The sequence below is a fragment of the Oryctolagus cuniculus genome, chromosome 9 (genome assembly GCF_051225735.1).
Source record: "Oryctolagus cuniculus isolate XC-2025 breed Fujian yellow rabbit chromosome 9, ASM5122573v1, whole genome shotgun sequence".
NCBI lineage: Eukaryota > Metazoa > Chordata > Mammalia > Lagomorpha > Leporidae > Oryctolagus > Oryctolagus cuniculus.
In genome coordinates this window covers 24,596,560-24,612,410 of record NC_142875.1, presented here as the reverse complement: position 1 = coordinate 24,612,410, position 15,851 = coordinate 24,596,560, and the positions used below count along the sequence as shown (strand labels likewise).

The following is a 15,851-nucleotide window of genomic DNA, read 5'->3' as shown; positions in this document are numbered from 1 at the left end:
ATGGACAGTATGGGAAATGGTGACTTGATCAGCATAGCCCTGTTAATGAACAACTTAATACATTATCCCTCTTAGTAGTTTTTTTGTCTGTTCTACTTAATATGACTGGTTTAATTCTGTAATTAATACACAGTTATTCTTAAGTGTTGAAATGTAACTGAAATGTGATCCCTGTTAAACATAAGAGTAGGAATAAGAGAGGGAAGAGATGTACAATTTGGGACATGCTCAAGCTGACTTGCCCCAAATGGTAGAGTTAGAAGCATACCAGGGGACTCCAATTTAATCCTATTAAGGTGGCATGTACCAATGCCATCTCACCAGTCCAAGTGATCAATTTCAGTTCACAATTGATCATAATGAAAGGACTAAGAGTCAAAGGAAGCACATAAACAAGTCTAGTACCTGCTAATACTAACCGATAGAATAAATAAAGGGGAGAGTGATCTAACATGGGAAGCGAGATACTCAGCAGACTCATAGAATGGCAGATGTTCTCAAAAGCACTCTGGCCTCAGAATCAGCCCTAGAGGCATTCGGATCTGGCTGAAAAGCCCATGAGAGTATTTCAGGCATGGAAAGCCAAGACACTCTGGCAAAAAAAAAAAAAAAACAAAAAAACAAAAAAACAAAAAACAAAAAAAAACACCCTAAATGAGAGATCTCTGTGAGTGAGATCCCAGTGGAAAGAACAGGTCATCAAAGAAGGAGGTACCTTTCTCTGAAGGGAGGAGAGATCCTCCACTTTGAATATGATCTTGTCTAAACAAGATAAGAGTCGGAGAACTCAAAAGGTTTCCATAGCCTTGGAAACTCATGACTGGTGCATAGGGAGTTTACTGATGCCATAAACAGGAGTGTCAATTTGTAAAGTCAACAACAGGAGTCACTGTGCACTTACTCCTCATGTAGGATCTCTGTCCTTAATGTGCTGTATATTGAGACTTAATGCTATAATGAGTACTCAAACCGTATATTTCACTTTGTGTTTCTATGGGGGTGCAAACTGTTGAAATCTTTACTTAGTGTATACTAAACTGATCTTCTGTAAAAAAAAAAAAAAAAAAAAAGAAGAAGAAATTATCAATTCCCAACTTGACTCTCACTGGTATTAAACATGACAATAGTTCTGATCTGATTTCATCATCATTTAAAAAATCATCTATTATTTTTCACTTTATGTTTGTGTGGGAGCAAACTGTTGAAATCTTTACTTAATGTATGCTAAACTGATCTTCTGTATATAAAAAGAATCGAAAATGAATCCTCATGTGAATGGAAGGGGAGAGGGAGTGGGAAAGGGGAGGGTTGTGGGTAGGAGGGAAGTTATGGGGGGGAAGCCATTGTAATCCATAAGCTGTACTTTGGAAATTTATATTCATTAAATAAAAGTTAAAAAAAATCAAAAAAAAAAAAAACTTCCATCAGAGTTCACAAACTGCCATTCCTAACAGTGTTACTTCCTTCATTTCATATTTTTTAGAAAATTTATATAATATATATAACAGATAAAAATCTATGTTTTAAAGTCTCTGACTACTCATTCAAAGCTAAGTGTTAAAAATGTTACATAGTTGGATTATTGCCATTTGCCATGATGCCTTTTAAAACATTGGTGCTTCAAAATCTATGATACTAGTAGGCTCACTGGTAGGATATAAAACTTAAAAGAATATATAGCACAGGGAGAGTTTTTTGCAAATGGGAAATGCTATTACAGGGGTAAGTCACATGGGCATTATATTAATAATGTCATTTCTCTTCAGTTTGAAATCTACTATGCATTGCTCACATTCGTCTATGTTTGAGTTCCCACAACTCCATCTGTCTGGTTATCCCTTTGAGATAGTTGAACTGAGTAGCTAGTGGCTTTTTTCAGTGGGTATTTTCAAAAGGAGACTAATAACTCAGTTCCTGAATTAATTCATGAAGGTAGAATTTGGATTTATATTCTTCATGAAGGATGTCACTATGCTGAGATTTCTATAAAGCTAAACTAAATTTAACAATGATTTTTTTTCTATAGTAGTACAAATGCCCAAATAAATGCCATTATGATATAAACATCATGACAAATACCTGTCACAATCACTGGCATAACATCTTCAAACTTGTTTGAAGTTTCATTATTGGTAATAAAATTAGATATCAGATTCACTTCCCTTTTATAATAATATGAGAATAACAAACAATTCATTTCTTTTACTTTCCTCTGAAGAAACTACAACCCTATAGGGAAAATATTAATATAGCCAGAATATTCTAATTAAAGCAAAAGTATTCATAAAAAACAAAGAATGAAGGCAATAAATTATGCTTTTTATACTGCTCCAATAATGCTAGGGTACTAGGAATTCAGTATAATTACACAAATAAATTTGAGTATCATTATTAGAAGATGGGGAAATAGACTTTTGACTCCTATAAAACAACACTAGTAATTTGGAGTAAAGAATGAAAGAATATATTTATAAACATTTCAGTTTTTCCTGAGTTTTAGAAAATAATATGATGAATGCTACTTTACAATAGGATAAACAAGGCAGAAAACTTAATATATATCTAAAATTTGTCAACAAATGTAATAATATGCCATTTACAAATAAGTAGCATGTATTTGACATTCAATGTTTCTATGAAAACACAAAACAGTGTTTCTATGAAATACAAAAAAACCCCTCATTTTAGTAATTAAACTTTTATTTTACTTGATATATATACACTATAAACTATTACATCCTAATATGCAAATATTCATATGATAATCCAAATTTGGGGTATGTGGATGTTGCAGTATGGAAAGAGGAACTAAGATCTCTCTTCCTCTTTTGTGGTAGTAACTGAAATTCTTTGGATGTATAAGTTTTGAGAATTCATGTACTAATAAATCTTTTGAATTCCTGCTCTTTGTTTTTTTTTTTTTTTTAAGAAAAAACACTACTGATTGACATACTTTCAGTATTCATATCATTTTGTTCTTATTCATAATCATTTTGTTCTACTTTGGCCAAAGGGATACATTTATAAGGTGAAGAGCTGAATATGAGATACTGTCTGTTACTCTGCATAATAGTCTTTTTATTTGATGTGCTGTGTAAGGATCACACCCCGAAACTTGACCTCATCAACGTCATGATGCAGATAATAGATCTAGTTAGTACCAATGTAATTCATTCATATTCTATTGTGGAACACATTCAAGTCTCAACTCACATTTGATTAAATTTCCATTTATCATTATTAAAGATTCCTCTGTGCAAATGAAATGGCATTTAGTTCATTTAACATATAATTGAGTTCTAATTGGGCAGCAACTGTTTTACAGAATTGTTGAATACTTTTGAATAGAAAATAACACAGGTACCAGTTTTGTAAGTAAAGTTTCATGTATCACTCTATTTGCCCATTAATTTCCATTTCTATATACTAGACTAATAATTATTTGTTCATCTTGGTTAATATTCTTCCCATAACAGACTTCACTTTCCTCAGTTATATAGTATTGTGCTTTAAATTACACATTTTTTTCCAGATCTGTAGGGATGATAAATGTCCTTCTTTTAAAAAGAAAGAAGGCATTGGTTCTCCTATTATAGAAGAGAAGACAGGTATTATCTCTAATTTGTGAACTGTGCCTTTAGACATAAAATCTTATTTGTTTAACCTGATCAAAAGTGCAAGTAAAATGTTTTCAAGTTTTTTCTTGTCTACTCCTAACTTGAAAATGGAAGTTCCAATACAAATCATTGTGTGTGTGTTTGTGCACATTCATACTCCGGATTTAAAACTAAATTTCAAATTTTTACATTACCATATAATCCTCATTAATCCATGATCCCATATTTATAAATTTGCCCGCTTGATAATATTTATTCGTAACCTGGAAAATAAACTAGTAGTACTTTTGTAGTCATTCAGGGAGAAGAGCTACATGAGCCTTTGGTACTTTCCGTTTGCAGGCTTCTCCAGTACCCAGTTCAGGAAAAATGAGGCAAAAAGAAAACCTACACAGGTAGGTCCTTAGCTGGTCTGACTTCTTTATTCTATTTTTCTTATGTTGTTTTATATTTTTAGCTGCACTTAACATGAAGAATACTTAGAAATATGTTGATTCTATCTTGTCTAGAACTTGAAATCTGTTTCTCTTTGTAAAGCAGATTTGGTATGTAAAATTTAACTTTTAAACATGTTACTTTAAGTTCCAGTGAGCATTTATTTTAAAATAGACTTCTTCACCTCTTAAAATCATTCAATATGAAATTTCAGTACTCTTTTAAGTAAATTTAGTTTTTGAATGTAAAATTTTATAACTTTCCAAAATGCATCAAATATTTGCATCATGCAACAGAAATTATATTATTAGAATGAAGATGGTAATTTTGATGTCATCTCCTTTATCTTTAGGGGATCTTGCAATCATTATTCTTTCTTATTTGAATTTGTATTACTATCAGAAACTCGTAAGTGACCGACATTCATGTAAATCCCCTGTTTTAAAATATGTGGGCACTTTCTAAATTTTGCAAAAAGTAAAATTAATTATAAACTTATTCTGGTACAAAAATTTTGAAGTTGTGCATAGCTTTTTTCATAGTAGTCACTTTGGATGAACTTAGAAATATTTTAAAAATATATTGAGAAATATAAAAGTGCCTTTTTTATGGATTAGTCTGTGACTTAACGAGACTGAGAGAGAGATTTTGTGTTGTACAATCAAGGTAAATATCTTTGTCTCCTCAAACATTTAATAGCATGAACATCAAAAATCTTTTCTTCAATTGTATCGCTTTGTATACAGAAATATGCAGAACGGTATCTATAGTAACCTTAATATGAACTAAAAATGCAGAACTTCTTATTCCTATCTTACTACAACTTAGTACACATTATATAGCCTTTTCCCAATCTACTCCCCATTCTCAGGTGACTACCATTATGTTTTCAATTCTGTAAGATCACTTTTTTTTTTTTTTTTTTACTCCACATGGGTGAGATCATGTAAAACTTGGCTTGTTTCACTTAACATAATTAACATAATTACCTCTAGTTGCAACCATGTTGTGAATAAGACTTTATCCTCTTTTTAATGTTGAGTAGTTAGTATTCCAAGACAGCAGAATAGAAAAAAGATATACTGCTTTAAACGAGGGGAAAATAGAATGAAAAAAGTGGAGAAAATGCATCCCCACTGGAGAGTTGTAGTTTACAGGAGAAATTCTACAGAAGGAAGAAGGAGGCCATGGAGCAACATGGAGGGTGCAGATGTGCAGCATTGATTTTAGATACTACATGTGATGCCTGAAGCCAGGACCTGGAGGAGATGCCAGCTTTGGAGAGTGAGATGACAGCAGATTGAAGCTGCCTTGCCACTGGGGATACTGTCTGAGGGAGAGCCATGCAGTCCACACTGTATTTGAGTCTGGCCTGGCATCCAAATGGGAGGCAAGGTACCTACCTAATCTAGGGAAGGAAATGTACTTTTCTTTCTCCTCAATCCCCAAAATGCACCTGGAAACTGGAATCTAAAAGGCATACTTTGACACAATAGACTGTGGTGGCTCTTGTGCGAGACCAGGGGATGTCCCCAGAGGGAAAATCTGCATTTCCAGTGATTTTGAATCTGGCTGGGACAATTGAGAGGGGATTAGGCACCCAATGAGTTCTGTGAGGTGCCCTCATCCTCCCTATACAGGCTCAGGAGCTCAAACTGTCAAGATAGAGAACCAACAGGCAGTTGGCTCTGGGAACATTTCTGCTTTTTCCAAGGACTGCACAGGCTAGCATGGCAGAGTGCATCCTCTGCACCCTGTGACTATGGGAGCCTTGTGCACTGTGACTCTGGGAATTCTGTGCCTGCTTGATAGGGCTTAAGGTATAGTTGTGTCTCTGGGAAACTCTGGTGACAGAGGTTTAGTTTCTTGACTGCCTGGGTTGGGTCATTGAAGAGGGATCCATGTTCACACTGAGCACTGCACAGATCTTTTGTGTGGTTCATGTGGCAGTATGGGTGAGTGTTGCATACACTATAGGCTAAACCTGGACACTGATCATCTTGGAAGAGAGGAGGTGAAGGTGTTATTATGTCAATGTATGTGGTCACACTGGCCCCTCTGCTAACAATAGAGGAGTTTTAATATGCATAAGTTGGGTGTCATACTAGATACTTTTTCCACCCTGGAGCACTGAACAGAGTTACCTGAACAAAACTAGCACACACCTCTGGGTATTCACTGAAAGAGCAGATACTCCATTAAGCCACAGACACTAAATTCAAAGATAAAAGCCATCATAAGAGAAAATCAACAAGTATTTCCACAAATGCCTAAAAATAAACACAAAAACTCAAGAAACAAGAACAAGCACAATATGACTTTTCTGCCAGAACACAACAACACTTAGTATTATAATGTGAAAATGAATAGATGGATGAAATGCATGAAAGGAATGCAGCAGATTAATCACAAGGTTACTCAGAAGTAATGAGAAGCAAATTCATAAGTCAAAGAAATCCAAAACATGACGTCGAGGAAAAATTTTCCCATGAGATTGAGATTTTAAGGAGAAATCAAACTGAAATATTAGAAATAAAGAATTCAGGCCAGCACTGCGGCTCACTAGGCTAATCCTCCGCCTTGCAGTGCCAGCACACCGGGTTCTAGTCCCAGTCGGGGCGCCGGATTCTGTCCCAGTTGCCCCTCTTCCAGGCCAGCTCTCTGCTGTGGCCAGGGAGTGCAGTGGAGGATGGCTCAAGTACTTGGGTCCTGCACCCCATAGGAGACCAGGATAAGCACCTGGCTCCTGCCATCGGAACAGCACAGTGCACCGGCCGCAGCGCGCCGGCCGCAGTGGCCATTGGAGGGTGAACCAACAGCAAAGGAAGACCTTTCTCTCTGTCTCTATCTCTCACTGTCCACTCTGCCTGTCAAAAAAAAAAAGAAATAAAGAATTCAATGTCAAATAAATAATACAATGGAAATCCTTAACAACAGACTTGGTGACACAAAAGAAAAAATATCCAAGCTAGAAGATCACTCTTTTGGAAATAGATAAAAGAGAAAAATTAAAAACAAAAAGAATGTTTGAGATTTATGGGATACTATTACATGACTTACCAATATGGGTCTTAGGAATCCCTGAAGGTGTGAAAATACAGAATGAACTAGAAGGCCTATTCTGTGAAACAATTACAAAAAAATTTCCCTAATTTGGAGAAACAAAGGGATCTCCAAATATATAAGGCACATAGAACTCCTAATATACATGATGAGAAAAGATCTTCACCATGACACACTGTAGTCAAGCTTTCAACAGCAAAACATGAAGAAAAGATTCTAAAATGTATACGAGAGAATTGCCAGATTACTTTTAAAGGATCTCCAATTGGACTTGCATCTAATTTCTCATCAAAACCCTACAGACTATGAGAATGGAGAGACATAGTCCAAGTCTTAAAAGAAAACTAGCTGTCAACTTAGAATAGGGTACATGTAAAGCTCTCATTTATGAATGAACATTAAAAAATCCATCAATAACAAATAGAAATTGAAAGAATTTGTCACTATGTATCCAGCCTCATAAATGATGCTTAAGGATGTTATACACACAGAAACACAGTCATCATTATGAAAGACTGTGAAGGCAGAAAATCTAGTAGAAATGGATAAATTGCTGGACACACACAATTCACACAAATTGAGTCATAAAGACAGAAAAAAACCTAAACAGAACAATAAACAACAGGGAGATTGAATCAGTAATACAGGCCCTCCCCCAAAAGAAAAGTTCAGTACTGGATGGCTTCACAGCTGAATTCTACCAGACTTTAAAGCAAGAACCAATTAAAACTCTTCTCAAGTTATACAAAAACAATTGAAATGGAGGGAATCTTCCCAAACTCCTTCAATGAGACCAGAATCATCTTAATTCCAAAACCAGAACAAGAAACAAATAAGAAAGAGAACTGCATATAAATATCACTGATGGACATGGACACTAAAATCCTTATAAAAATACTACTAATTAAACACAACAATATATTAGAAAGATCATTCACCAGGACAAAGTAGGATTTATCCTTGGTACCCAGGGATGGTCCAACATATGCAAACCAATAACAAATTGAAGAATAAAAACCATAGGATTATCTCAATAGGTACAGAGAAATCATTTGATAAATACAACATCCTTTCATGATAAAAACCTTAAATAAATTGAGTATTGAAAGAACATTCCTCTACACAACCAAATCAATTCATCACAAACCCACAGCCAGAATCATATTGAATGTGGAAAGCTTGGAAGTATTTCCACCAAGATCTGGCACTGTACAATCATGCCCACTGCTATTCAATATATTCCTGGAAGTTTTAGCCAGAACCATTAGGCAAGAAAAGGAAATAAAAGTGGTACAGATTGCAAAGAAGTAACTAAAATTATTTTTATTTGTAGGTGACATGATTCTATATATAGCATAACCAAAAGAATCGACTTAGTGACTACTGCAACTCGTAAATAGGTTTAGTAAAGTTTCAGGATGTAATATTAACACACAAAATCCAGTAGCCTTTTTATGTACACACAATGTCATGGCTATAAAAAGAACTTCTAAAATCAATCCCATTCTAAACAGCTACAAATACTTAAAGACATTGGAAAAAATTTAACCAAGGAAGTGAAAGATGTCTACAATGAAAATAATGAAAATTACAAAATATTAAAAAAATAGAGGAAGACACACAAAAAAAAGAAAAATCGTCCATGTTCATGAATTGGAAGAATTAATAACATTATTGTGTCCATACTACCTAAAGCAATTTGCAGATTCATTGTGATCCCTATTAAAATACCAGTGTTATTCTTCTGAGACGTAGAAAAACAATGCTAAAATTCATATGGAAACCCAAGACCTCAAATAGCTAAAGTAATCTTATACAACAAAAACATAGCCAGAGGCATCACAGTAGCAGATTTCATGACTTACTATAGGGCAGTTAGAATCAAAACAACCTGGAACTGGCAAAAAATAGACATGTAGACCAATGTTACAGAACAGATACTGTGGAAATCAATCCATGCAACAGAAACTAATGTATCTTTGACAAATGAGCTAAAATCAATCCCTAAAGAAAGGACTCTCTCTTCAACAAAATGTACTGGAAAATTGATCTCCATATGCAGATGTATGAAACAAGGCCCCTACTTTACACCTTATACAAAAATCAACTAAAAATACATTAAGGATCTTTATCTATGAGCTGATACCATCAAGTTACTAGAAGAGAAAATGGGGGAAACTGCAATATACTGGCATAGGCAAAGACTTCTTAGAAAATAACCCAGAAGTGCAGGCAATTAAAGCAAAAATAGAAATGGGATTACATCAAGCTGAGAAGCTTCTGGACTGCAAAGGAAACACTTAGCAAAGTGAGTAGGCAATTACCTACAAATTTGTGCAACTGAGAAAAAGGATTAATATACAGAATCTATAGAGAACTCAAGAAATTCAACAACAACAAAAGACTATTTAAGAATCAGGCAAAGGATTTGAACAGGCATTTTTCAAAAGAATTTCAAATGGCCAAAAGACACTTGAAAAAAATGCTAGGATCACTACTCTTCAGGGAAATCTAATGAAAACTACAATGATGTTTCAGTTAACCCCAGTTAGAATAGTTCTTATATAAAAATAAACAAACAATAAATGTTGGTGAGGATGTGGGGAAGAAGGTACCCTAATCCATTGTTGGTGGGGATGTAAACTAGTACAGGCATTGTGAAAAACATTATGGGGATACCTTGGAAAGCTGAAAATAGATATACCACTTGATATACCACTTGACCCAGCAATTCCACTCTTGGGGATTTACCCAAAGGAAATGAAATCAGCATATGAGTTATATGTACCCAGATGTTTATTTCATCTCAATTCACAAGAGCTAAGATATGGAATCAACCCAGATTTCCTTCAACCAATGACTGGATAAATAAATTTTGCTATATATGTATAGGATGTAATACTACTCAGCCATAAGAAAGAATGAAATCCTATTTTTTGTAACAAAATGGATGAAATTGGAAACTATTATACTTAATGAAATAAGCCAGTCCCCAAAAGACAAATAACATATATTTTTCCTGATCTTTGGTAACTAATAGAGTACTAAAAAAATGTAATGTATAAAAATGAACTTGACAATTTAAGGTTCTATGATTGTTTACTGCCTTTGTCTCTGTTGTTGAGGAATAGTGTTTTTTTCCTATTTGTTGAACTCTTTACTTACTGTAGGGTTAATCTTATGTGTAAAAAAAATTGAAAATAGATAATTGTAAATATTAAGATGGAGTAAGGGAAGAGGGACAAAGAAGTGTGTGTGTGTGGCCTCTGTGGAAGGTAGGATGAGAAGTATCACTATATCCCTAAATCTGTATATATGAAATACATGAAATTTATTCACCTTAAAAAGTTTTCAAAAGAGACACTTGAAAGGCATGTACCTAATAATTTTTGCCTTTTGTTCAAGGAGTGTGAGGCAAGTAATGATTGATTTCGCATAAGTGGGGATCTCTGACCACACCTCTCACTTTACTTTTTTCCTGAGTGAATTTGTAATTTTCCTTTGGTGCCTGATGTTAAAGATCAAAGAGAAATGATAAGGAGGAAGTGGTAAGTTAGTGACATCTTTGTAGAGGAGTAGGAACTATACACAGTGTGATTACCCAGCAGTAGTCTTCTGAGAAATAACAGTATAATACATTCCAGTATAATATGCCATGAGATTGTCAAGGCGTCATATTAACTTACATTTAGCTATTAACCTTTTATTAAGTGTCCACTGTTATACATAAGGCATATAAATGTACTTTATACACAATACACAAGATCTGATAAAAACAAAGAGAAGTATAGGTTAATGAATAAGAGATTGAGATGTTGAGGTGAAACAGACTTTTGTTTGAATACCTTGTTCTATCACTCAGTATGGTAGGTTGAATTTTGGTCCCCAAAAGATATTCCAACTGAAACCTTAGGATATGATCTTATTTGTAGTAAGTCTTTCCAGATGGTATTTGTCATTCATTATTTTGTCTTTCATTGTGTTTTTTTATAAGCTAGATATTATTTGATTTGTGTTATTTTGCTTTTTAATTGATAAACTAGATAGAGGTTGAGATATTGTTGTGAAAATCCAGTAGTGTTTATCTTATTTCTTCAGGTAAAACTGGATATGTAAGTTTAAAGGTCTACCATTTGTGATAAGGGCTAAAATATTAGTTTTGACTTTGAGACTTTATCTTCAGTTTTACTTCTGGCCTAAAATTTTTCTTCTTTATCTCAACATGGTATTGTTTGAGAACCTTTGTAGTAGATAGGTCCTATTTGGCATATATATTTCACAGCAAAGTAATTTTATTAAGACTGCTATGTACAGTACACTGCTCTATGACTGATAGTACTGTTACTAAGTAAGTACAAAGTCAGGATCCAAACATAAGGCTATTAATTACTAGTGTTGAGGTTGATGCTTTTGATATAAGAACTGATCAGAAGCCTTGATTGTTACCAGCTTTCCTGAATTAAAATTCTGAGAACACCTAGACAATAAAATGGGGGAGACAAAGTTGTTATTTCAGTAGAAATATATTCAAACTGTGGGGGTATGATGTAGAGTGAATTTATGGCTAATGATAACAGTTTGTAGTTTCATGCCAGTAAGTTCATGTTAGGAAAGGAATAGATATAATTCTTTGTATTATTTCTAGTATGTTCTATTAGTGTTTGGTACATGGTATATAATAAACAACCTACTCCAAAATTAAGCAATGCACTGTCAAAAGAAAGAATGTTAGTTAAAATTTGTCAATGTGTGAGGCTAAGTGTTCTGCTTGGAGTAGGAAATGAAAATTATAAACATCATTGTTCTTGATATAAGGTCTTCCAATTTTATTAGAGAATAGGTGAAGAATGGAGAGAGAAAAGAGGAGAGTGCTGAGTAAGAATGAAATAGAAGCAGAAAAAATGAGAAATTGAAAACATACAGCCAATGAACCATAACAATACGGTGATGGCAAGTAAAAAAAGAAACAATTTAGCAAAAACTGAAAAGGGAACAGATTCTGCAAAAGAAGGATATGATAATGCAAGTGGATAAAAAATCCCGGAACAATAATAAAACATTGCAGGCAAACTAGAATGGAAAAAATGGGGAAAAGGAATAATGCAGAAATATATTTTCATATTTTTATTTAATCAGTTCAGTGCACAAGATATGTGGGTTTACCTTAAAAGGTTTAGTTAGAACTGACTTTAAATTGTTATGATATATAGTTTTGAGTTTTCTTCTAAAGACATTAAATAGAACAAATGAATAAATGACCACTCATAATAAAGGTCAAGATTTAGAATGGTAAATTCTTGACAAAAACTGCCTGCAAAAAAATCGCTGTCTTATGTAACAAACACAGAGCTTCCATTAAACACAATTTAAATCAAACTGACGGGTTTCATGATAAATTTATTATGAACACTAAATATTCTTTTAAAATTATGTAAGAAATGAATCTTCCATTGTAATATAGCATACATACAATGTTTTACTCCAACAGGTGTTTAAATCAGTTATGAAATATTTGCACATATGTAACAATGCAATTTATGCCCATAAGTTCTGTTCTTTTCTCTGTCTCTCTGACTCTCACACACATACACACATACACACAATCACAAACACACACAAACACACACACAAACACACTCATCCAGAACAATTGCATCTGGATAATTTTAATTTAATCTGGATAGTCAACTGTCATTACTACTCTCATTTTGTGTGTGTGTGTCTGTGTGTATGTGTAACTAATTGTTCTTCTATATTAGAAAGTAATAAGAAATGCTAATAAAAAGAAAAACTTTCAAGGATTTCTCTCCTATACTCCCTGCTTTGCTTACTAAAGTCATCCTGGAATTTTTAAGGTAAGAAAAGTCTGATTAGAGAAAGCCTTTGCTCCCTGACTGCAACAATCTGTATTCATCATCCTTGCATAATAACAAATTGTCAGATGGGTCCCGCTTCTACACTGCAGTGCACTCGGTACAAACTAGGTATGCTCTTATTCCATGTATATCTCAGCACTCCTGCTGCTTTTTCAGAAATTCTAAAACCCCAAATTGTCTAGTGAATAGGAAACACATATAATCCTGGCCATTATCTTTAGTTCATTGTTATTTCAGAATATGCTAAAGCATGCACAATGAGTTGCTCATTAATATCAGGGATTGACAGAATCTGGAAATGTGCCTAGAAATCAGAATCTATCATAATGTCATTATAAGAATGAGGATCATGAAATAATTGCTATTCTGTTCATAAAAATAAATGTTTATTATTATTTGCTAAATCTTTATCTGAAAATCTATAATTATAAAGTGATTGACATGAAACTAATTCTCAACATCTTAAAGTCCACAATTAAAAATATTATAATACCTGAATTAAGACAATGTAACAAAGAATGTATTCATGAGTTCACACATTGAGAGATCTGTATTATTTTGTCTCCCAAGATTTGGCCAAATAATCCAAATAATCACTAGGTTGTGATAGACAAGAAAACAGGGGAAATCCTAGAAATAGTCAATGATAGGGCATCCCATACAGTATCCTACTACATAAATCTTTGAAAATATTGAAAATGAACAAGTCTTCTTCATCATCATCATAATACATAAATAGAATAGATATACAACCTATATATGTTAATTATTTTCAATAATTTAGAATGTCACATCAATATGAATGACTAGATTATGTTTCTCTCTCTAAAAATGTAATCTTTTTCTGATATTCATCCATTTCAAGGGATAATATAAACACCTTTCCCGCTATTGTGCTTCTCTAGTTTTCTGTTTTTCAACTAACTTATCCTATTTCCTGCATATGTCTTCCCTCTCTATTACTGAGCTTTTACCTACAGAATTCCAAAATCCTTAAAATACCCATGGATTCCTTGAAATCTGTATACTTAGACTTCCCACTTCTCCAATATCCTCATTATAGATTCTTTTACAAGAGTGTTTCATGCTTAAGTCTTATTAGATTAGGCCATATGTTCTCAAAAGGGTAATATTGTCAATGAAGCTAAATTTGATTCTTGAGGGAGCAAAACAGTTCTTCAATATTAAAACTGTTTGTAATTCTGCAAAGCTTAACACTGTACAACAATATTTTCACCATTGAAATTTAATTTCATGCAAGTAGGGTGGTAAGTAAGGGAAAAAAGGGAGACCTAAAAACTGTCACTGTGAAGAGGCAAGTGATAAAGAAAAGACTAAGAAACACTGGATTATATCATCTTTGTAGGGTACCCATGTAGTAGTAAAACTGTATATCTCTATCCAAGCTGTGTTTTTCCTACCTGTGATTCTTTCTTCAATACTAAAGTGAGTTGTCCTCAGGAAATCCTCCTGTGCTTCTCAATACAACTCAAATGTTAACTCTTCTGTAGCCTTCACAGATATATTCATTTCATCTGCACCAGGAAAAACATTATTTTCATTGTTCCCATATTTTACAAGTTTTTGGCATGTTATCACCTAAATGGTTGTATTTCCTCTACTAAAATTTGCACACTGAAAAACTAATCTTTGAATAATTGTTAATGTAAGTGGAGCTTTTGGAAGATAATTAAATCATGAGGTTAGAAAACTCATGGATGGGATTTTTGTCCCTATAAAAAGGGAACACAAAGCTAATAAGCTTTCTCTTTTTTGTGTAGGAGAGCATATTGAAGACTTGGCCCTTTCCGGCCTGGAAGACAGCCCATACCAAACCCTTTGTTATACCAACCTGAATTGATTAATATTGGGAATCAAAGTGCATACATATTTGTTTCCTCAAGGGGTCTTCAAAAATTTATGGGACATGTTCATTATCTATTCAATTAATTTCATTTTCTACAAACTTTTTGAAGTATCCTCATATATTATTCTTTCTTGTGAAAAATTGTTTCTTATTATTTAGGTCCACAGTTTATTAATCACCATAAGCACTATTTGTAAGGAGTTATTCCTAAGTCATAGAAAATGATTTTATGATTAGGTAAATAGGGGTCCTTTTAATAGAAAAGTAACACCTGAAAATTGATGATTTAGATGTGGAGGAGGAATAGGTACAACTGGATTACCAAAGCCTAGTTTTCCAAAACAGAGCCATAAATTAAGCATGCACTTCAGAAATTATATTGACATCATAGAGATCCGAATAACGAGAAAAATACAATTGTGTGTAATCATAATAAATCACTGATAAAAATACATGTAACCCATATCTATGCCTATTGATCTGTGTCTATTTATATGTATTATCTGTCAATCCACAATTAGAGATTATAATACAATAAACCTAAATTCATTATATCTATAGAGAAAACATACTTGTACATATTCTTATATATCATATATCTATACTTAATCATTTTATAATAGTTAAGATAAATTACTTAATAACATATTATTTTACCTGTCAAAAATTATTACAATTTTACAAGAAATTTTACTTATATATGTTACTTTATCTCTGAAGTGCCAATGAAACACCAAGTGAGCATATTAATAAGTCAATTAAAAATGTAGACTGTTGTAGCCTTTGCCATGTTAATTTGTAAAAGGCATTTTTAAAAACTCAGATACTTAAACTTGAGTTTTTAATGTAATTAAAGAGAAAGCTTAATATACAAAAATGAAAATCTCACATTTATTTAAATCACAAAGGCAGATAACTAATTAGAAAAGCCAACTGAGAAACTTGGTATGAGAACAGCAGCATATAAAAGGTTAAAAATAATTAATATGTCTA

The 15,851-nt window shown here is 33.3% G+C and overlaps 1 long non-coding RNA gene across 2 annotated transcripts in view; it reads right to left on the bottom strand.

Moving 5' to 3' along the window:
- LOC149124529 (uncharacterized) overlaps positions 1–15,851 on the bottom strand; it is a 195,216-nt gene that overhangs the window by 111,570 nt on the left and 67,795 nt on the right. The window contains exon 2 of one of the 2 annotated variants that reach the window (XR_016212795.1): positions 14,413–14,526. The exons of the other annotated variant lie outside the window; for it this stretch is intronic. This is a non-coding gene — a long non-coding RNA (uncharacterized LOC149124529). The remainder of the gene's footprint in view (positions 1–14,412; positions 14,527–15,851) is intronic. 2 annotated transcript variants of the gene reach the window in all.